Raw genomic sequence first — 17,423 nt, forward strand, 5'->3', positions numbered from 1 at the left:
TCTATATGTTTAGAATGTGATAGGTGAATTAAACATATTAAAAGAGTTTTATAGCATCTGTTCAGGAAAGATTATATAGTATACAAAGTATTCAAGTCATACAAAACCATTTTTTGTCTTTTCGACTAAGAAGAATCCTATTCAGCATGCTTCTCCTCCTGAGGTGGTTTGTACCAAGAAAGCTTTGCTTTCAGTTTTTTATTTTCTTCTACAATAGCTTCATATTTCTGTTTCATTTTGGGTGGTTCTAGGCGAAGCAGCTCTATTTCTGGATTTTTCTGGGGTAGCAGCTCCTAAGTGATGCTTTAAAAAATCCAAAGCACTGTTCAGTTTCTCTGGTTCTTCAGATAAGGCTATCAACACCTTGGTCAGTGTGTCTAGTACCCTGACTTCTCCAAGTACCTCCAGAACTGCTCATGTTTTGAGTTAGCGGCTTTGTAATGGGCCTTAGTGACAGCGGCAAGAGCGTAGCTGAAAAAAGAATCCACCTTTAGTTTCATTAATATTGAACTACAGTTTAGTATTTACAGTTTAGCATTTCCTTCTATTATAAATGCTAAACTGTAGTTCATAATTACATACATAATGTCTATGTTCTCCCTAGAACTCAATGTATTTGAAAATGATTGTTAATATTTCCTTAAAAAAATAGAACGCTAGCAATAAAAACCTCCTAAGTCCTCAGCACAGATGCTTTATGTAGAATAAGCATTGTTGCTTATACGCAGCAAGGTATATTTTCAGACATAACTCAGCTTCTTCATATTAATGTCACATAAACGTGGGGACTTATTCATGCAAATTCACTTAACTTTGTATGCATCTTTCCTTCCCAGTAATAAATACTTGCCATTCCTACCCAAATGAATGGACATTCACGTATCAATGTGAGGCTGCATATTTCTTGGGTACAAGTTGATTTTTGATCTACAGTGAACTTGTTTATTACAGAAGAAGGAAGGTAGCGATCCGAATGGAGATAAAATTGGAAAAAATTTATAGCCATTTTTATTGTCAAAGAGCTGTCCTCTATTCAATGTTCTAATATATGAGCACAGGTTGAACTAAGTCTTTGATTAGCATTTCAATGGCATTCAATAAACTCCTACAGACTATGCTCTTGAAATATACTAGTCACCCTCAGAAATTCAGGTTACTAAATTGAATCTGATTTAATATATAGTTCTAAGATCTTGACTTGAACAAAGTTTAATTCACCGCATCATTTAATAAGGCATTGACCCATTCTCACTGCATGTATTCTGTAAGTGATATCTTAGCAGGGTCCTTGGCAAGTATCCAGGGAGCAGATGCTGAAATATCCTTCTGGGCCTTGGTTCAGCATTCACCACCCTTTACCTACTGGGCAGCAAGTTGAAAAACAGTATTCTGAGTCCTCCTTCCTACTAACTTTCCTAAATGGAGTGTTGGTGGAACACAGAAGAAAAGCTGGACAATGATTACAATGACAGATGAGGAGAGGTCATCTTGCATTGGAACTGTGAGTCAAGGAATTGATCTGAAGGAATTAGTCTATATTTGAGCCTCTACATCTTTTGAAAGAAAGCCCCACAGCACCTTAACTGATATTCCTGTAGTTAGGTTTCTAAAGATCCACAATTTATTGCATGCTCTGTTACCAGTTACATACCTGCATCTCTGATTTTATCATATTTCTCCTATGTTATATTATTCCTTTCATTCCTGCTCTCCCTCCTCTTTTGAAAACATCTTATATTTTGAATTAGCTATTAACCTAAATTTACTGATTTGGTATATAACATTTGAGCTCTTCAGAAAAAGAATCTACCCAAAACTAAAAGTTTAGAAATATGCTTAGAGGGCAGGCAAATTCATCTAATACATATAAAGAAATATCTGCCAAGGATTTTTTGCAAATAAATAGTCATTCATAGTGGATATGATGTTAGTATTATAGCAATAATTTCATACTTATTATCACCCTTAATTTACATAATATACTACACATCTTTTCTAGGCAGAAGGGGAACTAAGGCTCTGGAAAAACAGTTCAAACAAGCAGAACAGGAAAGATAGCTTAAATACTATATCATAGTTCATAACAAAACTTATTTTAAAAGAAAATAATGCCTGGGAAAATGTTTTCAGAATCATTACTTGAAGTAAAGAGATTGTATTAAAGCAATTTGCTTGCAAATTTAACAGTCAGTAGACATTTTCAATAACCCGCATTTTAAAGATTACTTGAAAACCTTAAATATTTTCTAAACAGAAAGAAAGGTGTTACCAGTAATTATCATCTATTAAAATATAACCCATGTGTCTAATAGTATAATGAATCAGTTGTAAAGAGGGAAAAACTGAAAGAATGGAGAGGATAATGGAGCCAAGAGCAGGAGGCAGCTTTGGGGATGGATAAAGGACAAATCATTCCAGACAAATGTGATCACTCTTTTAAATCGCATTACGAGATTAATGGATGAAGGAAACGCACTAGAGGTAACATATATGGATTTTACTAAAGCATTTGATACACTACTCCATGAATTTCCACTTGTAAAATTAATTCAAATTGGGTAGAATATGTGCATGGTCACATAGATTGAAAATTGGCTGAAGGACCATATACAAAGAGCAGTGACAAATGTCCGGTCCCTCACATTTAGGTAAGAGACAGTGTCCACTGCATTCATGAGGACTCATGCCCACTTTGGCATCACATAACCACTTCACTAAGGATCTAGGGGAAGGAAAATGAAAGTACAGAATTCACAAATCTTGACATGGGAAGTGTCACAAACCAAGGCACAGTTAGAGCACAAAAAAAGTTAATAAAAGTAGAGAATAAAATTAAATATAAGCAATACTTCACCTCTTTTAATGACTAAAAGAAGAACAGATAATTACTAGAAAAAGAGTTACATACAGTTTTCATTTTAATTATTAAAACACTGATTGGGGAAAGTGCTCTTAAAATCATGCTGTCAGCTGGGCACAGTGGCTCATGCCTGTAATCCCAGCACTTTGAAAAGCCAAGGTGGGAGGATCACTTGAGCCCAGGAGTTCAAGACCAGCCTGGGCAATATGGCAAATCTCTGTCTCTACAAAAATACAGAAATCAGATGGGAGTGCTGATGTTCACCCAGCCACTTGGGGGGCTGAGGCAGGAGCATGGCTTGAGCCTAGGAGGCAGAAGTTGCAGCAAGCTGAGATCATAACATTGTACTCCAGCTTGGGTGACAGAGTGAGACTGTCTCAAAACAACAACTACTACTCATGCTGTCATTAAATAGGTTTGTTCTTCATTTAGTTAGAATCTGAGGTGGGCACAGTGGCTCATGCTTGTAATCCCAGCACTTTGGGAGGCCAAGGTGAGAGGATTGCTTGAACCCAGGAGTTTGAGACCAGCCTTGGCAACATAGGAAGACACCTCATCTCTACAAAAAAAAATTTTTAATTAAAAAAAAAGAGGCCTGGCATGGTGGCTCACACCTGTAATCCCAGCATTTTAGGAGGCCGAGGCGGGTGGATCACCTGAGGTCAGGAGTTCGAAGCCAGCCTGACCAACATGGTGAAACCCTATCTCTACTAGAAATACAGAAATAAGACAGATATGGTGGTGGGTGCCTGTAATCCCAGATGCTCGGGAGGCTGTGCTCCTGTGTTGCTCCAAAATTTCAATCCATCCAAGGAAACTCATAGATATGCTGAAGGAACAAAGATAATTGACTTATAAAGAAAGAATTTAATGACTACTTAGGTGAGTAACTATTTGAGTATCAGTAATTCCCCTAAATATGTGATGAAGGCAGGGCAAATAATCATCTTAAGTGAATCTTGGCTTATTATAGGAATGTTTCTGATAAAATGTCTCCAAATACCATTTTTATAACTGCAAGGCCAACCTTAATATTGTTTCTGATTTTTTTGTTAGAATTATTGAAATCATGAAAAATTTAATTGTTTAGAAGCAACATGAACCCTTAAAAAGTATATGGGTATAATATGCTTTTCCTTTTACAAAGAGCAGGATCTTATTTATAATCAAAGCCATTTCACATTCACCATCTCATCCATTCCTCATGGCTACCTTGTGAGTGAGGTATCATCATCCCTGAATTATGGATGTGGAAACTGAGGCTCAGAGGGGACAAATACTTACCCAAGACTATACCGTTAGTAATTTCAGAGTTGTTACTAAGCCCAGATTTTATGGACACCTAGTCTTGGAGTCTTTCCACCAAGCAACACTATTTCTTATATGTATGCCAGGAAAGAGACTGTCTCAGAAGCCATGCACCTTGACTTTAACTGTTCATTTTGTGCTGAATTAGATAATGTAATGGAAAAAACCTAGCATAGAATCTGGGACAGAGAAGGCACTTGAGGATGTTTAGCTCATTTACTTTTACCCTATTTACAATTTCTTCACTCAACAGTTATTAAGTACCCAAGAGGTGCTGGGCACTGCCCAGCAAGTAGATTGTCCTAGCTTTTTTTTTTTCTTTTTTTTTTTTTGAGACATAGTCTCGCTCTGTCACCAGGCTGGAATGCAGTGGCATGATCTCAGCTCACTGCAACCTCCATCTCCTAGTTCAAGTGAGTCCCCTGCCTCAGCCTCCTGAGTATCTGGGACTACAGGCAGCACCACCATGCCCAGCTAATTTTTTGTAATTTAGTACAGATGGGGTTTCACCATGGCCAGGATGGTCTCGATCTCCTGACCATGTGATCCTCCTGCCTTGGCCTCCCAAGGTTCTGGGATTACAGGTGTGAGCCACCATGCCTAGCCCATCGTAGCTCTTTTTAAGCTCAGGTCTCCCAAGTCAGACCTAAGGCTCCATAAGAGAAGATCCCTGTGTCTGCCTGTTCACTGCAGTCTCCTCGACACCTAGCACATACTCAATGAAGACTTCCTGAGTTACAGAGAAAGCATCTCATCTCATCCCTCCAAAGTTCTAGTGAGCTTTGGCCAGACTAAAGCCTCATGTGCTCACTTCACACGGCATCAGATAAATGACCAGTGCAACTCCCTGCACCAACTAAAAAGTGAAAGAAAATCCTGGATGGGGTCATTAGGAAGTTAGATGGCTTCACTTGTCAAGGTTTTTGTTTCTTTGTTTTGTTTTGTTTTTACTTCTCTTTCACCAAAGCATCCCTGGGGCCTGATAACAAGTTAAGCACCATGCTAAAGCATTTGACTGCTTTGCTTAAGGTAGGCGACAGATCTTCTGCTTCCCCTATGCCTATTCCCAAATCTCTCCACAGAGAAATCTGTAGAGGAGCAGTGAGCACATGACCTTGCAGCTTTTGAACAGACTTTCGTGCAAATTTGGAAGGAGACTAGAGTAGGGAAGGTCCAGATTATGGAAAAGCTTGGAGCTTCTTTAGTGACTAGGCCAAGTCAAAAGACAGGTCATGGGGCATGTAGCTCAGGTAGTGATGCACAGCATAGAGATCCCCCCATTGCCAGAGAAAAGACCTGCCCGTAACACAAAAACAAATGTGTGTATTCTGCTTGGGAATATTTTACACAACAGATATTTCCACCCACAATTGAATTAGTTATGTTATTTTCAAAAAATGCTTTTGTCATTTCCAACCCTCTTCTTCTGCATTAGGCTTATTACAGTTGGGTGAGTGCACCTGAAGCCTTCAGTAAAGTGTCAGGTGTAATTTAGCACTGGGAGATGAATTATGGGATTGCCCTTTAGGAAAAGGCTGGGAGCTCAGCCCTGCCTGTCAAATAGGTCCCTGCCTTATAGTGAACTCTGCAGGTGAATGAATCAGTATTTGGCATATCAGCATTTCATTGAGCCTCCATGCTAATGTCTTTTTGAAATGAAACCGAGAAAGCTGTTAACCTCAGTTAGCCGGGTGTCCCTTCTGTGACCGGGATAAATCATCAATGTAGAGTCTGAGAACTCTGTTCTTACTGCTTTGGGGAATGAGAGGTGGGGCTGTGGGGAAGCTGATGGAAGGGGCCTCCAACTCTCAGAAAACTAAATCAGGATTTTTATCTCCCTTAAAAGGAGAAATAAACATTACTTCTTGCCTCCTAATTTAGTTGATCTAAAAGGATTCTGGATAATTTTATTCAAGTAGATAGTGTATCCTTACTTATTCCTTTTTCCAAGCCTCTGATCTCTCATATATGTATATATATACACCCGTGTGTATATATATGTAGGTATACATATGTGTGTATATGTTCATATACATGCATACATGCATACATACATAAATTCCTGGGATGTCTCACAACTGAACACCTGGTCTTTTTTTTTTAAACAGAGTTTCGCTGTTGTTACCCAGGCTGGAGTGCAATGGCGCGATCTCGGCTCACCGCAACCTCCGCCTCCTGGGTTCAAGCAATTCTCCTGCCTCAGCCTCCCGAGTATCTGGGACTACAGGCGCGCACCACCATGCCCAGCTAATTTTTGTATTTTTAGTAGAGACGGGGTTTCACCTTGTTGACCAGGATGGTCTCGATCTCTTGACCTCGTGATCCACCTGCCTCGGCCTCCCAAAGTGCTGGGATTATAGGCGTGAGCCACCACGCCTGGCCTTGAACACCTGGTCTTAACTGCCAGAGTAGCCACGGTCAGCCAACTAGAAATTCTCTACCACTTATGTTTTGTTTGTTTTATTTTGTTGAGATAGAATATCACTCTGTCACCCAGCCTGGAATGCAGTGGTGCAATCTCAGCTCACTGCAACCTCTCTCTCCAGGGTTCTCCTGCCTCAGCCTCCCCAGTAGCTGGAATTACAGGCCTGTCTTACCATGCCTGGCTAATTTTTGTATTTTTAGTACAGATGGGGTTTTGCCATGTTGGCCAGGCTGGTCTCAAACTCATGACCTCAAGTGATCTGCCCACCTCGGCCTCCCAATGTGCTGGGATTACAGGTGTGAGCCACCACGACTGGCCTCCACCACTTCTTGAATATTTTCCCAAAGCTCGGATTCAAACAATATCTACATGAAATCTTCACATCAACCTTGTGAAGCAGGAGTCATTATTTCTGATCTTACATTTGAAAACACCAGGATGCAGAGAAGTTTCAGGAGTGGCCAAGCTCAGGATCAAACCCAGGGCTTCTGCTTCAGTTGTCTATTCCTCAGTCAGTAGCTGCTGTGCAACCATTATAGCCAGATGCAAAGCCAGGCACTGGAAATCTTTCTCCTAACAATTGAGTGCAAACAGAAGGTTTATGATTTGGGCTTGCAGACTGTTTTTTGCCTTGAAGCCTCTGGACTACTTCTTCCTGCAGCTGTCCCAAAGGGAAGGCTGTTTGATTACTACTTACCTCTTCAGCCCTTGGTATTTACAATCAGTTGTACAATTGCTTTTTATAGCTCCAATGAGCATGTTATTCCCTTTTTTTCATTCTGCCTGCCTGAGCTTTCTGAACTGAAAAAGGAGTAGATGAATGAAGTTAGGGCCCATGATTTTGAGTGTTCAAGAGGAACATGGAGCAAGATGCTAGAAGAATTCTCAATCAGCAGGAAAACAAACTAGGTTAGGTAAGCTACAAGGTTTTTAGAACAATTACAGATTCCTGATAAAATTTATTCTCCAAAACTTAAATGTCAGAAAAAAATTAAAAAGCACATGCTATGAAAAGGGCCATAGACAGCCTATAAGCATGTAAATGTCATGCTTGGAAAGGCGCTTTCTTGCTTGCTCCTTTTATTCTTTGGTTGGAGGGGGAAGCGATCAGAGTGGGGAAGAAACTGGTTTGTAAGGACAGAGTTCAAACGTTGATAGAATGGATGACACAAAGATTTGAGGACCACAGGAAGGGTCCAACTGCATCATTTTACAGACGTGAAAACTGGAGCTCAAAAATGTCAGCCAATTTGTCCAAGGCCACAAAGCATGTTAAACTGAAGAATTAGGACGTGAGTACAGATCTTCTGGTGCCAAGTCAGTGTTCTCTATGACATCTGAAGTGGTCTAGTTGAGTTTCCTTTCTTTGTTAAAAGTCCCAAGTGGCAATGCCAAAGGAAAGAGCAGAAAATGATCATCCAGAGCTACTCAGTTTTGAAAGAATGCAACCCTTATTTCCAGGCCTGTTTTTCACTTTTGTTTACCTACACCCAGGTCCCACCCATCCACTCCCACGAAATCTTATCCTCCACTAGCCTTCCCTTATCTCCCCCGATAAATTTAACCATGTCTTTATTCACACTACATCCATAACTTTGAACATACCTCTATACTTGCATTTATCCCTCATATTGTAATTTATTTTTTCATACGTCTCTTGTTCCTATAGATTGTGAATTTCATGAGAACCCATTCACCTTAGCACTTTGCTGTATCTAGCATTGTAATTGGAAAATGGCAGGAACCCCATAAAAGCTAGTTGAATTGAATATCATCTGTTCTCCAGCAAAGGAATGGTCAGGCAGTTCTATCTGAGTTTCACATAGTCTGGCAATGATGAAGATCTACTGTCTTGGGCTTCATTTTGAAGTCTGAAGGTTCATTGTAGCTTCTTCTCATCCCCTTAGTCTGTTTAAAGACTGATCAGGGCTAGGCACAGTGGCTCACATTTGTAATCCCAGCACTTTGGGGAAGTGAAGTGGGGGGATAGTTTTATCCCAGGAACTTGAGTCTGCAATGAGCTATGATTGCACCACTGCACTTCAACCTGGGTGACAGAACAAGACCCTGTCTGAAACACACACACACACACACACACACACACACACACACACAGAGATCAGGATAGAATGAAATTTGTAAGTGTTGTATTGTACTTGTGACTAACTGTACCTGTGCAAATAAAATTTGCAGTGATCTGGAGACCCTCAAAATGTATTTTCTCCTTTTGAATCCACTGAAATGGCATGACATTAGTTTTACTTCTTATTCTTTAATGACAGTGAATCAAAACTTCATGGCAACTTTGTGCTCTTTTATATTTCCAGAAGTAGATTTATAGACAGAGCCAGAAATCACTCCTCAAATAGCAGAGAGATATGAGGAAGTACAGCTATTTGACTTCACCCTTAAAGGAGTTACACTAATCGTGGAAGATGGTTTTCTTGTAAACCCACCCAAAGGAAAATTCTCAATCCCCCTAAAGGAAATTTCTGGTTTTTCCAACTTAAACATCAAAATTAAATTTGGGGGAATTTAATTTTTTGCATGCCCAAATTTTCACTGGTTCCTCAGCATGTTAGTGGGATCAAATCAAAAGAGGTTCCCAAATGAACATTTAAAAAATGCATTCACACAAATCAAAATGGCTTATATCCAAAAAACAGGCAATAACAAATGCTGGCAAGAATATGGAGAAAGGGGAACCCTCATACACTGTTGGTGGGAATGTAAATTAGCACAACCACTATGGAAAACAGTTTGAGGGTTCCTCAAAAAGCTAAAAATAGAGCTACCATACAACCCAGCAATCCCATTCCTAGGTATATACTCAAAAGAAAGGAAATCAGTGTATCAAATATATCTGTACACCCATGTTTATGGCAGCACTATCCCCAATAGCGAAGATTTGGAAGCAACTTGAGTGTCCATCAATAACAAATGGATAAAGAAAATGTGGTACATACACACAACCGAGGACTACTTGGCCATAAAAAAGAATGAGATCCAGTCATTTGAAATGTGGATGGAGCTGGAGGTCATTACATTAAGTGAAATAAACTAGGCACAAAAAGACAAACTTTGCATTTTCTCACTTATTTGTGAAAGCTAAAAATTGAACAGTTGGACTCATGAAGATTGAAAGTAAAAGGAGGATTATCAGAGGCTGTGAAAGGTAGTGGGGAGGGTGGGAGAGAAGTGTGGTAGCTAATGAGTACAAACCAAATAGAAAGAGTGAATAAGATGTAGTATTTGCTAGCACAACAGGGTGACTATAACAAAAAATAATTTAATTGCACATTTTAAAATATCTAAAAGGATATAATTGGGTTGGCTGGGCATGGTGGCTCATGCCTGTAATCCCAGTGCTTTGGGAGGCAGAAGAGGGCAGATGATGAGGTCAGGAGTTGGAGACCAGCCTGGCCAACATAGTGAAATCCTGTCTCTACTAAATATACAAAAAGTAGCCAGATGTGGTGGTAGGCACCTATAGTCCCAGCTACTCAGGAGGCTGAGACAAGAGAACTGCTTGAACCTGGGAGGCAAAGGTTGCAGTGAGCTGAGACCATGCCATTACACTACAGCCTGCGTGACAGAGTAAGACTCCATCTCAAAAAATATATATATATGTATATTTAAATATATTTTTATAAATATATAAATATATATATATTATTAGGTTGTTTGTAACACGAAGGATGAATGCTTGAGGTGATGGAGACCCCATTTATCCTGATGTGATTATTACACATTGCATGTCTGTATCAAAATATCTCATGTACTCCGTGAATATGTACGCTTACTATGCACCCGCAACTTAAAACAATTTTTTATTTTATTCACAATACATTAAGATTTTTGAAACTGGCTTGATCTTTCTTTGTTCCATGTCAGAAAAAGAAACAAACCACAATTTATTCACATTTCCACCGCTGAAAGGGAACTTACAAAGTGTTCCATAGAAATAGGAGTTAGGGATGACATAATGACTTAAATTTACAAATAACTCTCGGTACAATGTTAGCTAATAATTCCAACCCCTACTCACCCTTCCTTTTTTTTTTTTCTGAGACGGAGTTTCGCTCTTGTTACCCAGGCTGGAGTGCAATCTTGGCTCACCGCAACCTCCGCCTCCTGGGTTCAGGCAATTCTCCTCCCTCAGCCTCCTGAGTAGCTGGGATTACAGGCACACGCCACCATGCCCAGCTAATTTTTTGTATTTTTAGTAGAGACGGGGTTTCACCATGTTGACCAGGATAGTCTCGATCTGTTGACCTTGTGATCCACCCGCCTTGGCCTCCCAAAGTGCTGGGATTACAGGCATGAGCCACTGCGCCTGGCCTCACCGTTCCTTTTATGGGCCTGCCTTAATAAAGAGAGAAGAGGTGGCAGATTGAGCTGCATCTTCTCATATTTCCATGGCATCACTTGAACATGCAAGAGCCAAAAGAAAGGAAGGAAAGGTAGGAAGGAACATAAAAGAAAATCCACAGTTCATATAGAACAAGAATCACTAAGATTTAATTATAGTCACAAGACTAATAACCATCACAGGTCTCTCACCATCACCAATGGGAGGAGAGACTGGAAGTTCTCCTTCCCTGACTTCTTTCTTTATTCTATAAAAAGATGTATGTTGAGAGGGAAATCTCAAACTATTCTCTCTGCTCTCCAAACAGTATATTCTGGGGAAATATTTCTCCCAGGGAACTCTAAATTCCTTCTGATTTGGTTTTAGCTGAGGGGCTGCAATCGGTCTTCCCTAAGGATCCCTCAGGTCTTGAAGCGGGCAAGAAGGAAAAGAAAACAGACTGACACTATCAGACCTAGGTGGAAGCCCAGGACCTGTAGGAATTTGGAGCTATTTTCACTTTCTCAGGTGGGCTTTACTAAGACCAAGGGTTGACAAACTCTGGCACATGGACCAACTGCCTTTCTTTGTACATAGAGTTTTTCTGGAACCCAGCCACATCCACCATTTGTATATTGTCTGTGGCTGCTTCCACACTACAATAGCAGAGTTAAGTGATTGTAACAGAGATTGGCCCGTGATATCTAAAATATTAACTATCTGACCCTGTAGAGAAAAAGTCTGCTCACCTCTATTAAGATTATCAACCTCGAGCAAAGATAAGAGATGAGAAATCTATATAAAAGCATAGACCACAATCAAGAGTTTATTATAAACTACATCTAGAGCCAGCAATTATAATATAATGTGACACATTTGTAATAAGTGTAAATTTGTCTTTTCAACCAGATAGGATTCCACTCAGCTGCAAGAAATAGAAACAACAATACCAGGCTATTGCTGGTTGAGGGAATGGTGTGTACCTGTAGCCCTATCTACTCAGGAGGCTGAGGCAGGAGGATCACTAGAAGGTCAAATGCTAATGAGCTGGATCAATGATTTAGTGCCTATATCTTTCTACCTAGAAATCAGTACTTGACCACCTAGTGATCTTCCCTCCTTAGCCTCCCAAGTAGCTGGGATTCCAGGTACACACCACCACACCCAGCTATAGCCTAGCAAGTTGGGAGGATGATTAGGAAGTCAAGGTTATGATGAGCTATGATTGTGCCAGTCCACTCCAGTCTGGGTGACAGTGAGACCCAGTCTCTCAAAGAAAAAAAAAAGTAAGCTAAATAAATAGGCTTTATTTCCCTCAAACAGGTCTAGATGGCATTGCTTCAATACTCAAAAATGTCATCAAAGAACCAGTTCTTTACTCTCTATGATGTCAGAGCCAAAGATGCCGAGATTCTTGACTTTTTCTTCATATTGGTTACAAGATGAGTGCTACGACATCAACCATGATGTGTGTGCCCAAGAAGGGAGAAAAATCATGCCCTCTGTGCCTGTATCTTTCTATGTAGAAATGAGCAGCTTCCCCAGAAGTCCCATCCCACCCCTCCAGCAGACATCTGCTCACATCTCACAGCCAGATGAATCCCAAACCCACCCTCATGGCCCATGCAGCTGGGAAGGCAAGTATTTACCATTCCAGCCTCTATGGGAAAGCTGCAAAAGTCAAGGGGTTAGGAATGGCTTTAGGGTAACCAATCAGTAGTGTCTTCCAGAGATAGTTTTTCTCATTTTGGGTATGTAGGCACAGAGGGTAAAATCAATGAATATTTATTAAGCAGCCAAATGTACAAGTGGTTCAGTTGATTATTTATTTTCTTCCATATCAAAGAAGTCATGTCCAGACAGGAACTGCAAAGCCTTATCTAAAAATACTTCCAAAGATCTTTCAAGAGAATGCAGTCGAAAGAGTTGGCCAGGGCAGGTGGATGCTCTAGGTGAATGGCACAGCTAGGATGCCCTCAAACACAGAAGATGCCTATCATGTGTGCTCACCAGATGGTTCTTACTGGGTTGGCATATGATGGATTTATGGCTTATTTTAGGGACAGGCTTTATCTTGGAATTTTAAAGTGTTCGCACCATTTCCTTTAGTAATGTAAACCTACTCACTTGATGTTAACTATTAAACTAGTCCCTTTAAATAAACCAATAAAATAATAAGCTAAGTTCATAATCTGTAGATTGACTTAGTCTCATCTACCTATGAAATTATAAAATAATTTCTCCTTTTTCTTTTTTTTAGTCTTACTACTTACAAAGCTATTGTATTTGTATTATTCAATTCATCTTTATACTGGAGAACCTCAGGAGTTGAAGATGTGTGAGTTTGAAACATGCTACGTCAGTACTCTCAGAGGGTTAATGCCATTGTGATAGCCATGTCACCTTCATCTCTTTATCTGTAAACTTTCTGCATGTGGCTGGGTCTCACCTCCTAGTCAGACAGCCAGAGGACAGAAAGTAATCATAGCTTGACAGGGATTTCGTTTTAGCAGAAGTTAGTCTATAATTCTATGGGGATAATAATAATAATAAAAGGTTGCTTGTTCTTTCAGGTTTTCACAAAATTACAACAGAGGGAATTTAATGCAGGGAATTACAGTGAGAGGCTGAGAAGCCAGTGGGAGTGGTGAGGTTAACAATAGCAGGAAGCCACTACCCTCCCTAGGCTGCAGAGACAAAGCGAGGAAGTGGCAGAGCCCAGAGGCGAGGGTCGTCTCAGAGAAACTGGAATCATGGAAGAAGGCCTGTGTGAGAGAGCTGGAGCTACAGAGGAGACACAGCTGGGGCTGGGGTCCTATCCCAAAACAGAGTGAGAGGCACAGATGTGCCTAATTTCTCCCTCCCACACTTTATTCTCCCTTCAGCTCCTTTCATTGCCTGAACCTATCTGGAAGCCAATTGACTCGTGAGCCTAGAAATGCAGCCTTCAGGGGATCAGATCCCAGACACACAGAGCAGAACAAGGGAAAGTGGGGAATGGATTTGAAAGCAAGCTGGCTTAGAAACAATACAGAAGCTCTATTCCTCTCCTTACCCCACTGTAGGTGAAAACATACACTTTGGTCTCTAGTAATTATTAAGTCGTGTCTCTCAGCCATGCGTGGGCTTCTTTCTAGTGTTGGTTAGGATGGTTATATCAGCACATTAACAATCTTTATTGCATATCAAGTGAATGATAAATATTACTAGACTCTGTAGGACATAGAAATAGAAGACAACATCACTGACTGTATGTCATTTACCCTTACACTTATAGTTAGTTAGAGGTTTTCTAAAACAGATAAATCCTAAAAGAAGAGGTGAAAGGTTTCCCATAAAGTGGATAGGAAGAGTGTTTTAGGTACAGGAAGTACCCTAAGGAAGTGAAACATTAAGTGAAACACATTTTGCATGGCACACAAATATCCTTAACAGGAATACCAGTCTGGATGGGCTTGGGTGACAGAGAAGTCAGTGGAAAACTTTGGAGGTCCAACGGAGGACTTTAAATGTGATCAATAGGGAGGAAAGCAAACCTTCCATGTGAAAAATGGTATTGAGCTCTGCTTGGTGCCAGACAGACCACTAAGAAGCTATTGGGATAGTCTAGTCAGGAGGTACAGAGCAAGTGCCTGAATGTGAGGAGGCATCATAATGTGGTGCTCCAGAACACAGGTTGTGAAGCAAATCTGTCTGGGGTCAAATCTCAGTTATACCACTTACTAGATCCTTCTCTGGAGGACAAAGATGATAATAATAAGCGCCCCTGCTTGTAGGGTTCCAAGCATTAACTCCATGCCTGAGACATGATAAATGTTAGCCATTATTGAAATCATATTAGAGGGTGAGCTTACCAAGGAAGGAAGAGAGAAAGTAAAATGCCCTTCAGGCAGCTCAGATGTACATTTGGAACCGTTTGTGATATAAATTGTAGTTGAAATCACTGTGAATGCATAAACTCACTGCAAGACTGAATTCAGCGGAAGGAAAAACAGAGGATCCAGGACAGACAGAGGAGACAATAGAAAAGCAGTGAAGGAAATAATAAGAGAATTCTGTGGACCAGCATGTTAAAACCTCCGAGAATAATAAAGCCATACAAAACAGACGTCACTTGGCAGGATATTGAAAACCCTGGATGAATATCTTCTGTTCAGTTTGTTAGTTGGTTTTCTGCTTACTCTGGCCTAAGCATTACCATCATTTTTGCACGTTACAGCATTTAAAATAATATTATTAGAGTAAGAGCCAAATCGCAATGCTGTGTAAGTGCCTGTCATCAGAGAGCATTAGTAATACATTTTAAAAATCATCCACAGGGAGTTGAGTGTACATCTTTAAATCTTCCAAGGGGGCTAATTTGGCAACAAGAGCACAACATTTTCTTGTAGGGAACCAGAACCACGTTGCTAGTACCAATTTCCCTGCTTCCCACTGGAGCCTAAAAACAATCAGGAGAAAGAGTTCAGGAAATGAAGACATTACCAACAGCCACAAAACAGCCAGAATTGCTGCAAACGGTCTGGCCCGATACCAGCTTTGGCGGAGGCTGTACATCTGTATGACATGCAGTTATTATGCCTGAGCTTTGGTGTGAACAGTGGAGTGCTGACCTGAGAGTAGAGATAAAGAAAGGAGATGAGGAAGAGAGAGATGGGTAGACAGATTTGCTGTAGGGTTTTGTGCATTCCATTTCCATCACTGCTTAAAGAATGGGTGTGCAGAACTTATATGGTGGCAGCTTAGAGAATGTGCTTTTCTGTGTTTCTCCTTTTATTAAAACCAGTAGGATTGAAGTGCTTAGTAGTATGGAGGCTGCAGAGGTGGGGAAGGGGCTGTGATCTTACCAAGGGGATCAAAGAAGCTGGCTTTTCTGGGTCTTGAGGCTGTATATCATAGAAAGGCAGAGCCATTTCATTTATTTTCCTTAAATGCGTTACAGTTCTTAGTCTCTATACATCACGTGAGCCAACAATGAAGAGTTTGAAGAAGAGCCCTGTGGCTGATCAGTTTCTCTTATAACTAAAGTAACTATATAATTTCTCCTACAAACTTTTTATACAATGAATACTTTTACTGGGATGACAGGCATAAACTGGACCATCTTAGAATATGTAATCATCGGCTGGGCCCGGTGGCTCACACTGTAATCCCAGCACTTTGGGAGGCCAAGGAGGGTGGATTACCTGAGGTCAAGAGCTCGAGACCAGCCTGGCCAACATGACAAAATCCCTTCTCTATTAAAAATACACAAAATTAGCCAGGTATGGTGGTGTATGCCTGTAATCCCAGCTACTCAGGAGGCTGAGGCAGGAGAATCACTTGAACCTAGGAAGTGGAGGTTGCAGTGAGCCCACATCATGCCATTGCCCTCCAGCCTGGGCAACTGAGCAAGACTGCATCTCAAATATAATCATCCTACTTATAACCTAGGAGTTATAACTTTTTCAGTTCATATAGTATAGTGATTAAGAGAACAGACTCTTGGTTGGGTGTGGTAGCCTGTAATAGCAGCACTTTGGAAGGCCAAGGCGGGCGGAGCACGAGGAGAAGAGATTGAGACAATCCTGGCCAATATGGTGAAACCTCATCTCTACTAAAAATGCAAAAATTAACCAGGCTTGGCGGAGCGCGCCTGTAATCCCAGCTACTCAGGAGGCTTAAACAGGAGAATCACTTGAACCCAGGAAGTGGAGGTTGCAGTGAGCCAAGATCATGCCACTGCACTCCAGTCTGGGTGACAGAGTGAGACTCTGTCTCAGAGAAAAAAAAAATAAGAGAACAGACTCAAGAGCCAGACTTACTAAAACCCCAGCTATGTGACCTTGACAAGTCACTTAACTTCCCTGAAGTCAGTGTCGTCATTGGCAAAATAGAGCATGATAATTGTTCCTACTTTTGAAGGTTAATATGGTTAATATGTGGACAGGCACTTACCCAGCAGTTCCTGGTAGATAATGCAAGCTGAGTGTGTACTGTTCTTGTTATTTCATAAGGGTAAGCAACCTAATCTTATAGACCTGATGCCCAGCCTTCCTTTCCCAAGCCATGGCATGGAGGGGCATTCAGCAAATTATTTGTATGCTGAATTAATAAATTAAAAGAAGGAAGAAAGGAACATGATTTTTATCCTTTACCTACACTTTTTTCTTTATTCTTTCACTACTTTTAGGCTACTTTGAAGGGCAAGGAATAGACCCAAAAAGGCTTTCAAATGCCTGTTCTAACCTAGCCTTTACTATGCCCTGAGGTCCCTTGTATTTTGAGCTTCCTCTGGAAGGAAGAGAGATAGATTTGGATTAAAGAGAAAATTAGGCCTATAACCAACATTAGACTCTCTTCATCATCTGCGTTTCTACCTGCATGCCTCTCCCAAGCTGGTAGACCTTGTTGTAGAAAGTTACGTCTTGTCAATTAAAATTAAATTTATCCATTAGCACTATTGCTACCACCTCAAGTAGGCCTGTTAGCAATCCTTA

At 40.6% G+C, this 17,423-nt stretch overlaps 1 protein-coding gene and 1 pseudogene across 2 annotated transcripts in view; one reads left to right on the forward strand and one right to left on the reverse strand.

Moving 5' to 3' along the window:
- LOC118149687 (uncharacterized) overlaps positions 1-17,423 on the forward strand; it is a 325,586-nt gene that overhangs the window by 292,086 nt on the left and 16,077 nt on the right. The gene's annotated exons all lie outside the window — the stretch shown is intronic.
- Positions 138-549, reverse strand: LOC100392520 (c-Myc-binding protein pseudogene; annotated as a pseudogene).

This window comes from Callithrix jacchus, chromosome 20 (assembly GCF_049354715.1).
Source record: "Callithrix jacchus isolate 240 chromosome 20, calJac240_pri, whole genome shotgun sequence".
NCBI lineage: Eukaryota > Metazoa > Chordata > Mammalia > Primates > Cebidae > Callithrix > Callithrix jacchus.